The 13,109-nt window shown below is 45.6% G+C and overlaps 1 long non-coding RNA gene across 1 annotated transcript in view; it reads right to left on the reverse strand.

Moving 5' to 3' along the window:
- LOC310668040 overlaps window positions 1-13,109 on the reverse strand; it is a 1,372,673-nt gene that overhangs the window by 603,236 nt on the left and 756,328 nt on the right. The gene's annotated exons all lie outside the window — the stretch shown is intronic.

Raw genomic sequence — 13,109 nt, forward strand, 5'->3', positions numbered from 1 at the left:
TGATGTGTTTCTATTTTTAAAATTTAGTGTTTCAAAACAAGGTATACATTTTTGTTCCTAAGAACCAGTCAAGGCACAGTACAGAAATCTTGCTTTTCTCACCTCCGTTTGATTGTCAGGTAAAATGAGCTTAGTTAATTTACTTGGCTGAGGGTTTTTCAGCCCATTATGGAATGAATGAATTTGTAGAGTAAATCCATGTGAGGAAATTATTTCCTGGATGAACTTTAATAGTAGAAGAATTTATTATTGCCGGTCAATTTTGAATTATTAATTTAATCTAACCTTGGAAATTGCCGAATGGACTGTATTTAACTGCCTGGTTTGAATCAAGAGTCAAAAATGGATATATTTTGATGATTGAATGAGGGCTGCCTTGCTGTTCATTTAATGACTGAATTTTGATGAGTATTTGGAAGTATGGATTGAGACCCTTGAAGAGAGAGAAGGCATGCATGTGGTTCTCCGCTAATGCTAGAAGCCTCTGAGCTGAGATGGGAGAATTGGAGTGTTTGGTCTTAGAGAACGGCATTGATACAGAATCATAGAACTGTAGAGTTGGAAGGGACCCCAATGATCATCTAGTCCAGGGGTCACCAACCTAAGGCCCACTCTAACGCCTGCTCGTGCACTGTGTTAAACCAGTGCAGGGTAGCGTGAGGACTCACTTCTGCGGTGCCGAAAATCGCAGGCATGCAGACGCCAAAAATCAAGGGCGCGCAGACGCATGGACGCATGATCCAGCCCACAGAGGGATCTCTGCAGAACCGATCCGGCCCAGGCAAGATAAACCTTGTCGACCCCTGATCTAGTCCAATACCCTGCAATGAAGAAACATCAGCTAAAGCATCCATGGCGGATGGCCATCCAGTCTCTGCTTAAAAACCTCCAAGGAATGAGAATCTACAACCTCCGAAGGGAGACTGTTCCGCTCTTGAACAGCTCTTACTGTCAGAAAGTTCTGGTTTGAGCCCTACCCTCCAGAGCAGGAGAAAACAATTCGTTCGCTCTTCCATGTGACAGCCCTTGAGATATTTGAGGATGGCTATCGTCTGTCCTCTCAATCACTTCTTTTCCAGGCTAAACATACCCAGCTACCTTCAAGCGCTCCTCGTAAAGCTTGGTTTCCAGACCCTCAATCATCTTGGTTGCCCTTCTCTGCACACATTCTGGCTTCTCAGCACCCTTCCTAAATCATGGTGCCCAGAATTGGACATGGTATTCCAGGTGTGGTCTCAGCAAGGCAGAATAGAGTGGTACTATTACTTCCCTTGATCTGGACACTGATGATCTGGACATAGAGACCTGGTGTCTTTAGCACTTGTGTTTTGACTTTGGCCTCTGTATGAATTTCAACTGTGACAGCAGGGAGACCTTTTGAACCAAAGTAAGACACTGCAGTTTAGTTAGGTGCTGAGCTTTTTGTAAAGCTGCAATGCTCAAGTGTGCACAGTGTCTTTGCAAGGAAGGAGGACTCAGAAAAGAATATAACTTGGCCACACCGCTGCAACCCTAGTAACCCGGCTGAGAAAATCTGAGAGTACCTGTGCATATGAACTCTGTTCCATGCATGTGCCTATGACATCATCTCCATATCTTCACTATGCAACCAGTTTTAACTACTACAGCTACTTCCCCCATGAGGCAGGCCTCAAGAAGCCTCCTTGCTTTTATAGTCGTACCTTGGAAGTCGAACGGAATCCATTCCGGAAGACCGTTTGACTTCCAAAACGTTTGGAAACCAAAGCCAAACGGAAGCCCCGTTGGGATGTTCGGCTTCCAAAAATAGTCCACAAACCAGAACAAGAGTCACTTCTGGGTTTGCGGCGTTCGGGAGTCAAAACGTTTGAGAACTAAGCTGTTTGAAAACCCAAGGTAAGACTGTGTTTCAAAGTGAAGCCATTTTTAAAATCATACCATACTGAAGTAGAGCTCGGTGTCTCCCAGATTCGAAGTAATAGCCTGCCAACATGGTTTCTTTTACATATTTGAAGGGCTTCTCTGTTTTGGTTGGCAGTCAAATGATGCTGACATGTGAGGATTCACCAGTGGTATTGTGGCTCATTCCCTGGAGCCAAGTGTGTTCAGGTTTGGTAGTATATTTGTGAGGATAATTCAGCAATTATTCAGGGGGATTTAAAACCAGAAAATACAGTGGTACCTCGGGTTAATAACTTAATTTGTTCTGGAGGTCCGTTCTTAACCTGAAACTGTTCTTAACTTGAAGCACAACTTTAGCTAATGGGGCCTCCTGCTACTGCTGCGCCGCCGCTGCATGATTTCTGTTCTCATCCTGAAGCAAAGTTCTTAACCCGAGGTAATATTTCTGGGTTAGCGGAGTCTGTAACCTGAAGCATATGTAACCCGAGGTACCACTGTATTCGAATGCAGTGTTTTGGCAGCTATGCAATCTGGAACCTTAGGAATAATAAAATAATAATATTATTTATTATTTATACACCGCCCATCTGGCTGGGTTTCCGTAGCCACTTTGGGCGGCTACCAACAAAAGATTAAAAATACATTAAAACATCAGTCATTTAAACCTTCCTGATATAGGACTGCCTTCAGATGTCTTCTAAATGTCAGGTAGTCATTTATTTCTTTGACATCTGATGGGAGGGCGTTCCACAGGGCGGGCACCACTACCGAGAAGGCCCTCTGCCTAGTTCCCTGTAACCTCACTTCTCGCAGTGAGAGAACTGCCAGAAGGCCCTCGGAGCTGGACCGAGGCCATTTAGGGCTTTAAAGGTCAGCACCAACACTTTGAATTGTGCTCGGAAACGTACTGGGAGCCAATGTAGGTCTTTCAAGACTGGTGTCGGCGGCTGCTACCCAGTCACCAGTCTAGCTGCCGCATTCTGGATTAGTTGTAGTTTCCAAGTCACCTTCAACTGAGGAACTGAGAAAATGATGTCAAGACTGGAGGAAAAATGTAAGAGCACCTCAAAATCTGGGCAGTTTGGTGTGTGCCATTTCTTCTGTTGCGCCACAGCTGTACTGGGAGAAACTAGCACAGGTAAGGGAATACGTCCTTGCATAATTTGAAAACGTTTCATTCTGAATGCTAAATATTTGAGAGCAATGCCATACAAATACATAAGAAACCAGATATCCTGGCTTCGGTTTTCATCAGTATTCTCAGTATCTACTATAGTTGTACACATGTTTTGCTTACATCTGATATCCGCAAACAAGGCTTTCTTGCTAGGAATTTCAAAATGGTGCTCCGGGGAGAGAGAGAGGTTATGCAAAACACACAGCGCACAGCGACACTTTCATTTGTCATGAGACGCCAGATGCTTTAGACAGGCTGGCTATAAATGCAAATCTGAGACCAGGATCTAAATATATGGTACTGCTGGGGTTTTCTAGTGTCCTGCTAAAAATACTTCTGCCCTCTGTAAAGACCAAGCAAATGGACTGAAAGGAGGGAGGATTCAGGAGCAGTTAATTTGGGGGACGGCTACACGTACTAATGTCACCCGTGCCCCAAAATCCCTCCTCTTCTGCCCTTAGAAGTCTGTAAAAATGCTTCCCCACCCCATGTTGTGATGCCCTAAACGGCCTCGGCCCACTATACCTGAAGGAGCGTCTCCACCCCCATAGTTCAGCCCCAGACACTCAGGTCCAGCTCCAAGGGCCTTCTGGCAGTTCCCTCACTGCGAGAAGTGAGGTTACAGGGAACCAGGCAGAGGGCCTTCTTGGTAGTGGCGCCCGCCCTGTGGAACGCCCTCCCTTCAGATGTCAAAGAAATAAACGACTATCTGACATTTAGAAGACATCTGAAGGCAGTCCTTTATCAGGAAGTTTTTAATGACTGATGTTTTAATGTATTTTTAATCTTTTGTTGGAAGCTGCCCAGAGTGGCTGGGAAAACCCAGCCGGATGGACAGGGTAGAAATAAATTATTATTATTATTATTATTATTATTATTATTATTATTATTATTATTATTAATGTCATTGCATACATTTCTCTGCTTGCACTAACTATTGACGTAAAGCAGGAGCCCATGGATGTGGTTACGTCATCAGCTGATGCAGATGTTGACTCAATTTAATTGTGAAAGGGGTGCTCTTTTTAGAAGGGATCCATCCACGAACCAGTTTTTATTCAGTTTATTCAGAAATGGAGCAGGACTAAGACTCTCTTATTTTATTTTATTTTTAATTTCTTATTCTTATGTTGTGAAATCTACAGATGAAGGGCGGTATTCAAATTTAACAAAACAATAATTTTATAATATATACCCCACCCATCTTGCTGGGTTCCCCCAGCCACTCTGGGCAGCACAGCACATATAAAAACATAGTAAAACATTAAAAACTTCCTGATACAGGACTTTCCTTCAGATGTCTTCTAGAAGTTGTGTAGTTCTTTATTTCCTTGACATCTGACCAGAAGGCGTTCCACTGCCAAGAAGGCCCTCTGCCTGGTTCCCTGTAACCTCACTTGTTGCAGTGAGGGAGAATTATACAGAATTTCAAAGGATTTGAGCAGCAGAAGATTTTGTGGCTCTGCTATACAGTATACCAACGTGCATTCATAGGCCCTCCAAGTTTCCCTACTTCCCAGGGACAGCCCTGAATTTACAAAAGTTGCCCGGGTTTCTGATTTGATCCTGGACTGTCCCGCTTTTCCTTAAGGTAAAGGGACCCCTGACCATTAGGTCCAGTCGTGACCGACTCTGGGGTTGCGGTGCTTATCTCGCTTTTCTGACCGAGGGAGCTGGCGTACAGCTTCCAGGTCATGTGGCCAGCATGACCAAGCCGCTTCTGGTGAACCAGAGCAGCACATGGAAATGCCTTTTACTTTCCCACCGGAGTGGTACCTATTTATCTACTTGCACTTTGACGTGCTTTTGAACTGCTAGGTTGGCAGGAGCAGGGACCAAGCAATGGGAGCTCACCCTGTTGTGGGGATTCGAACTGCTGACCTTCTGATTGGCAAGTCCTAGGCTCTGTGGTTTAACCCACAGCGCCTTAGGATGCCCCTATTTTCATTGGAGAAATGTTGGAGGGTGTGGAGCAGGCAGATCTGTCAGGTGTACTCTGCACCCTTCAATGGCACCCCAAATCCACAGCCTGAGGTGGTTGCCCTACTTCTGCTTAGAAAACCTTGCCTTTCTGTGCAAGATGTTGGCTGGAAAACTACGGAGATCTCCTCTTCAAGTACAGTGGTACCTCGGGTTACATACGCTTCAGGTTACACATGCTTCAGGTTACAGACTTCGCTAACCCAGAAATAGTACCTCAGGTTAAGAACTTTGCTTCAGGATGAGAACAGAAATCATGCTTGGCGGCGAGGCAGCAGTGGGAGCCCCATTAGCTAAAGTGGTGCTTCAGGTTAAGTACAGTTTCAGGTTAAGAACGGACCTCCAGAACGAATTAAGTACTTAACCTGAGGTACCACTGTAGTGGCGATGCCCAAAGATGTCATTATAGGAGAGGCAAATGGGACCCCAACCCAACATGGCCTCCACTGCCTTTCTTTTCAGTGAACCCACATAGCTGATCTCATGAACACCTATCTATTTGGTAGTTAAAGGTAAAGGTAAAGGTACCCCTGCCCGTACGGGCCAGTCTTGCCAGACTCTAGGGTTGTGCGCTCATCTCACTCTATAGGCCGGGAGCCAGCGCTGTCCACAGACACTTCCGGGTCACGTGGCCAGCGTGACGAAGCTGCATCTGGCGAGCCAGCGCAGCACACGGAACGCCGTTTACCTTCCCGCTGGTAAGCAGTACCTATTTATCTACTTGCACCCGAAGGTGCTTTCGAACTGCTAGGTTGGCAGGCGCTGGGACCGAACGACGGGAGCGCACCCCGCCGCGGGGATTCGAACCGCCGACCATGCGATCGGCAAGTCCTAGGCGCTGAGGTTTTACCCACAGCGCCACCCGCGTCCCACTGCGCCGTAGTTATGAGCTATCAAAGGCAGCCACTACTTTTTGAAGGCGCTTTTAATTCCCATTACATTTTAAGAGTGGATCCCTCGCCCAGAAATCTCTCCACCCTTAAAACGAAACTTTGAAATGGCAGTCCTAATATAAAGCCCCTATTAACTTCTTTCCATTCCTAGGCTTGTTTCAAAATTGAATTGCCCCCCCTCCCGCTCCCTTTCTAAATTAGCTAATTAATGCTGCTTTTGGCCTTTCAGGCGGTATAGAAAGTCAAGGCCCTTAAGTGCAGCTATATAGTAACATCAAACTGCTTGTTTGACTTTTGTAGCCTCTCATCTTGAACTGACATTATACCCCAATTATACACACACACACTCTCTCTGTGTGTGTTAGCAGCTTCATCTGCACTTCTGTAGCCGCTTCTCTTGGATGAAAAGTCTCCATGTTTACATTTTGGACTCCTCTAATCGGCCTGTCCGCTTTGTCGTGTTTTTGCCCAGCTGCCTGGAAAGAGGATGCTCTGAGCAAACATTGGAGAGCCGCTTTTAATAGATGTCGCCAAAGACAAAAGCCCAGCCCGACCATTTGGACAGGTCTAAGGTTTGACTCAGTGGGCTCATCAGGCATATGGTGCCAGGTCTCCTGGGGAATTTATTTGCCTTTCAGCTTCTGTTCCCCAAATCGCCCGTCTTCTCTATAGGAAATCGGCAAAATAAGCATGAAAAGGAACAAAAAAGTTTCAAGGTGGACACAGCTCATATTGTTGACTCTGGCCTTGTTTTGTACATTTGCGAGGCAGAGATATAGGGCGCTCTTGGTCGGCTGGTTTATGCAGCTGAGCTTGAAAGATTGTCAAAGAGCCAGGTTGTTTAGCACAGCGGTTCCCAATTGGTGCTCCGAAAACAAAAGCGAAACCAAAACTACCATAAAGATATCAAAATTTTCAAAAGACCTATCACATGGAATGAAATAAAATTGTAGTTGTAAGCTACCTTGAGTCAGGAACATAAAGGTAAAGGTAAAGGGACCCCTGACCATTAGGTCCACTTGTGACCGACTCTGGGGTTGCAGCGCTCATCTCGCTTTATTGGCCAAGGGAGCCGGTGTACAGCTTCCGGGTCATGTGGCCAGCATGACTAAGCCACTTCTGGCAAACCAGAGCAGCGCATGGAAACGCCCTTTACCTTCCCGCCGGAGCGGTACCTATTTATCTACTTGCACTTTGACGTGCTTTCGAACTGTTAGGTTGGCAGGAGCAGGGACCGAGCAACGGGAGCTCACCCCGTCGCAGGGATTTGAACCGCCAACCTTCTGATCGGCAAGTCCTAGGCTCTGTGGTTTAACCCACAGCGCCACCCGCGTCCCAGTCAGGAACATACCAGAGCATAAATCCTAAGGAACTCAGTGAGACTTGATTCTGAGTCAAAATGCTTGAGACTGCGGTGTAAGGCTCCCCAGTCTCGACCCAGTTACGTGGGAGTCGGCTCCATGGAGTACAATGAGACTTACTTCTGTGTAGGCAGCGTAAGGCTCTCTTTACAAGAAAGGACTCAACACTCCTGGGTTTCCTAAGAAATGGCAGGCGGCAGAAGCATCGCAATGAAATAATTTAAAGCGAATTGGTGACATTTTCCTTCAAAATTATAGGAAGGGCTTTGTGCACCAGCTTCGCCATTTGGTGTGGGGATTTTATCTCCAGGATAAACAGATTCCGTTTTTGCACCTACACAAACATCACTTTTAATTATTCCCTGAGACATGGAGGAAGCATTTTGACTCAGGATCAAGACATGGAGGAAAAAGGAAAAGTGGGACATTCCGGGATCAGATCAGAAACCAGGACGCCTTCTGGGACTGTCCCTGGGAAATCGGGACACTTGGAAGGTCTGTCGGGTTGTAAGAATCATAGAATATATTTTTTTGAGTTGGAAGGGACCCTGAGGATCATTTAGTCCAACCCCCTCAATGCAGGAATATGCAGCTTTCCCATACAAGGAATTGAACCTGCAACCTTGGCATGATTAGCACCATGTTCTAACCAACAGCATTGGCTGAAGACAACTTGAATTGGTGGGGCAGTGCCACATTCACCCTAATGGAGCAATCTCCACTGACTTTGCGGGGAGCTGATGGTCCATATTGCCTTGCTACCTCTGATAACATTGGCAAAATCTACTCAAAATGAGAACCATCAGCACTGTGGAACAGAGCCCAACTTTGCATTCCTGTGAAGATAAGACGAACCGATGGGTTCAGACCAGTAGCTCACCTAGTTCAGCATGTGTAATCAGTTGCGCATGCACAACCAGCAAGCAGTAACCTGAGCATGACAGCACCTTTCTTTCTTGCTGCTTCTAGCAACTGGAAGCATACTGCCTCTGCCAGGGGAGGTTGTTGTTGTTGTTGTTGTTATTTAGTCGTTTAGTCGTGTCCGACTCTTCGTGACCCCATGGACCAGAGCACGCCAGGCACTCCTGTCTTCCACTGCCTCCCACAGTTTAGGCAAACTCATGCTGGTAGCTTTGAGAACACTGTCCAACCATCTCATCCTCTGTTGTCCCTTTCTCCTTGTGCCCTCCATCTTTCCCAACATCAGGGTCTTTTCCAGGGAGTCTCCTCTTCTCATGAGGTGGCCAAAGTATTGGAGCCTCAGCTTCAGGATCTGTCCTTCCAGTGAGCGTTCAGGGCTGATTTCCTTCAGAATGGATACGTTTGATCTTCTTGCAGTCCATGGGACTCTCAAGAGTCTCCTCCAGCACCATAATTCAAAAGCATCAATTCTTCGGCGATCAGCCTTCTTTATGGTCCAGCTCTCACTTCCATGCATCACTACTGGGAAAACCATAGCTTTAACTATACGGACCTTTGTCGGCAAGGTGATGTCTCTGCTTTTTAAGATGCTGTCTAGGTTTGTCATTGCTTTTCTCCCAAGCCAGGGGAGGTAGGATATAGCTATTAGCTTGTATATTGATAAGGAAACAGATATTGTAAAATGCCGAAAATGTCTAGCACTCACTCTTGCCACAGGGAAAAAGAACTGCCCCTGGAGTGAGCTATACCATTCAGATGAAACTGAATAGTGAAAAGCAACCTTCAGCTTTGGCTAGCTCTGTGGTTAAGAAGCATCGAGGATGGACAAGAATATGTCCTCTTTTATTTCTTAAAAAATGGTTAAATGAGAATGGCGGCTTCAAACAATGGGACAAATGGTGGTGGCTGTAGGAGCCCATAGCATGTGCTCATTTCCTCTCCTCCCTTCCCCATCTCTGGTCTCCCCCTTCCCCCAACCAATGCATGTATATCATCCCTGTGTTGTTCGGCTACAAGCGGATGATTTGTGTTTATAGCAAAATTGGTGACGGTGACCATGTGTGTGAATGGGTAATGAGTTCCAGCGATAAGGCCTTTGACTGTATATTTTACTCCACCAAGGTTCTTAACAAATAATCTTTCCGCAATGCAAGCCGTCCTTATCAGCCTAACGCAGATTGTCTGAAACCCTTATCTCTCTGGGCCAGTTAGCTAGAGTGATCCCCATTTCACAATGAATAGAGAATGAAGAGCCAAACGCAAACCCTCTTCCACCCCTCCTTTTCTTCCACTCTTTCTCTTCCTCCCTCCATTCTCCCCCCCCCCCCCCCCCCCGCTCTCCAAATCCCCTAGCAATTGCTGCCATTTACTGGTGAGTCTGAATGTGAGTCTGAATGGGGATTCTGATTTCTCAAGTCATATAACACGAGGCCTTGCCTTACGCTTTCTGAACAGTCGCTTCGCATTTTCAGGGCAAGCTGAGGATGAGACAGAGAAACAAGGGGAGCCAGACATATGAATGAAGGCCCTGCAACATTTTTTGGAGGGACGTATTTCTTGAAAACAGGGACGTCCTATTCAATAACAGTACAGTGGAACCTTGGTACTTGAACAACTAGGCAAACCCAGTAGTAAGTGTTCCAGTTTGTGAACGTTTTTTGGAAGCTGAACATCCGAAGCTGCTTCTGCGGCTTCCGATTGGCTGCAGGAGCTAGCCAATCAGAAGCCATGCCTTGGTTGTGGAAAGGTTTTGGGAGTTGAACGGACTCCCAGAATGGATTAAGTTTGAGAACCAAGGTACCACTGTATTATTATTATTATTAAATTGTATTTGTACCCCACTCTATACGGCTTCCAACATATAAAAAACATTTTAATAAAACATTAAACATAAAACACCTTCCCTATACAGGCTGCCTTCAGATGCCTTCTAAAGGTATAGTTGTATAGTTACATATCTCCTTGGCACAACTCCATACCCTCCAACATTTCTCCGATAAAAATTGGGACGTCCTAAGGGAAAGCGGGACATTCCAGGATCAAATTAGAAATTGCGACAGCTTCTGTAAATCTAGGACTGTCCCTGGAAAATTGGGACAGTTGGAGGGCCTATGAATGCACACCGGTATACTGTATAGCAGAGCCACAAAATCTTCAACAGGAATGTCATACCTAATTCATTTTGAGGCTGGAGATGGCGGTTTTTGAGAAAAGCTTTGCTTCCCAACCTGTTCACACACATTTCCTATTTTGCCCCGGTGTTAACTCTGGTCAGGCAGAAGGCCTCTCCATGCTGATGATTGTGTTTTTGTTGTGAGGATAGTCTGCAAGCTGTGTTGTTCCACTCTGGTCCTGTTTGCGGACTTCCCCTAAGCATCTGGTTGACCACTGCACGGCAGCCCATACGGAGTACGCATGTGCAGCATGCCGTACAGACTGCGCATGTGCGACAACCATACAGGACGCTGCACAAGCACGACGACCGTAATCCCATATGGGCTGCGCATGTGTGGCATCCTGCGCAGAGTGCACATGCGCGGCAGCCTGTATGGTCGACGTGCAAGAGGCAGCCCATACGGACACGCATATAGACGATGTGCGAGAGTGGCAGCCCGTACGGACTGCATGCGCCCTTGGCCACTCTACAGCTGGGGGGAGGCCGGGGCCATCTTGTCACCCCCCCAAGAGTGGCACCTGGGGCACCCGCCCCCTCTGCCCCCCACTTCGTACACCCCTGGCTCTTCTTATGATCTCAAATTGATGCAAAGACACTGCATTAATACTGGACCATTCCACATCACTCTGCAGCCCTTCCCCAGTGTCATGGCAATATTCCCATCTGGAAGGGCGATCCTGTGCTTTGGTGCACCGAAAGCTAGACAAAAGAAATTAAACCCAAACACTTGTGGTATACAGAGTTGCCTGGTTTCAGCAGGACTCGGTGGAACATGGACAGGGGGGAAGTGAAGCAGTAGGCCTGTCCCAAAACGTTCGCAGGCACGAACAGTATTGAAAGAAGGATTATGTCTAACCACACCAATACTACCATGGGTACCAATAATCATCAATGCACAATAAAAAAGATATATGGAGGGGCCCTCTAGGTTTTCAGTGAGGTGACCATCTCAGGTAAGCTGATTTTGGGTGCAATGAAAAGGAAGTTGTTTGTTTCACTGTTTGTCTACTTTTTATTGTGTTTTGGACACCCAGGGAGAAGCGCTTATGAAATTCATTGTAACAAAATTCATTGATTGTTTTGGGTACTATGTGCTGTAATTTTGTGGGGATTTTTTTTGGGGGGAGTGTGTGTGTCAGAAAGCAAAAATGTCTTGGGGCACCTGTGTGCATAAACTTCCAAAACTGTTTATCAGAGGCAAAAGTGGAATAAATACAGAATCTTTTAAAATCACGTTTAGTTGTCATACAAACAAAGCAAAACTTTGTCATCTGTTTTTGGATTTAACAGTATCATAACTGACATTTTATAAAAGTCAGATTTTTTAAAAAAAGAGTTGCAAGCTTACGTTTATTCATCAATTAGGATGCCAGTGTGGGTTATGGATTGCAGTTAAAGGCACACTTGTTTATTTTCCACAGCTATTTTGTTCTAGTCAGCAACAGAGAATGGAAAAGCAAATATTAAAAATTCCTTCTAATACCAAATGGTGGGTGCATTTAGTTCATTTAACTGTAAATTCTCTCACATTTCTTCCAAAATGCACCAGTGCTGATGTTTAATAACCCTCACTTGTACATTTACTTATTTAACATAGTAATCCATTTAAAGGTACATGATCTACAGTGCTAATATCACTGTTGAACTATCTCATGATTTGTATGCTTGCTTGCAGGATGTTCGTGCAATTCCCATTTTCCAGTTTCCCATTGAAATTCCTGTACTTTAGAGCAGGCGGCCTCCTTATCACCCTGTCACTATGACTGGTTCACATGTGAAGAAGGCTCTAAGTGACTGTAGCAGCGACTGGTTTGGACAGCTGCTCTACATGCACATGGAGAGCCATTGGCAGTGCTGCCACTTATCCATTTGCTTAACCTCTGGCAGCACTGGCTCAGGAGTTGCATGCAGCTTCTTGTAGCAGTAGCAAGCAGAGAAGAACAAGAACGTCACAGCGAAAAGGAAGCTGCAGAAATGTCCTTATTCCTGTCTCCTGCATCAGGGAGCCAGATGTTCTTGGAAGGTGAATGGCTGATGAACAAGCAAGTGAGATGCTCCTGAGTGAGGGGTGGAAAAGGGCTTTCTTTAGGCTGCTGTATTAGCTATACCTTATGATAGCTGCTACAGCCACCTGGAGGCTTCTCCCTATGAAGGCTGGTTTGTGGAATTTTGTGTGAATAGGCCATATGTTCATGTTAATTGCATTAATGTTGCTGCATTGATTATGCAAATATTACTTGCAAGCGTTAAGAGCCATTAAATATGACAAGCGAAGCTGATAATTGTAAAGCAGGGGGAATACTACGGCATTGCTACTGAAATGTGAGGAACTGGCCTGTGCATTGCTGGGGAATTAATCCTCAAAACAGGATTTAGGAATGTGAAAAGTACAGTTTTACAACCTAGCTAATTCAAACAGCCTGAGAACAGTTAAATGTCTGATTATTTAACACATGTAGGTATTTATTGGAGGCAGTGAGAGATTTTACTTTCTTGGGCTCCATAATCACTGCAGATGGTGACAGCAGCCACAAAATGAAAAGACGCCTGCTTCTTGGGAGAAAAGTAATGACAAACCTAGACAGCACCTTAAAAAGCAGAGACATCACCTTGCCAACAAAGGTCTGTATAGTAAAAGCTATGGTTTTCCCAGTAGTGATGTATGGAAGTGAGAGCTGGACCATTAAGAAGGCTGATCGCTGAAGAATTGATGCTTTTGA

Source organism: Podarcis tiliguerta (assembly GCF_965153285.1).
Source record: "Podarcis tiliguerta genome assembly, chromosome: 17".
Classification (NCBI taxonomy): Eukaryota; Metazoa; Chordata; class Lepidosauria; order Squamata; family Lacertidae; genus Podarcis; species Podarcis tiliguerta.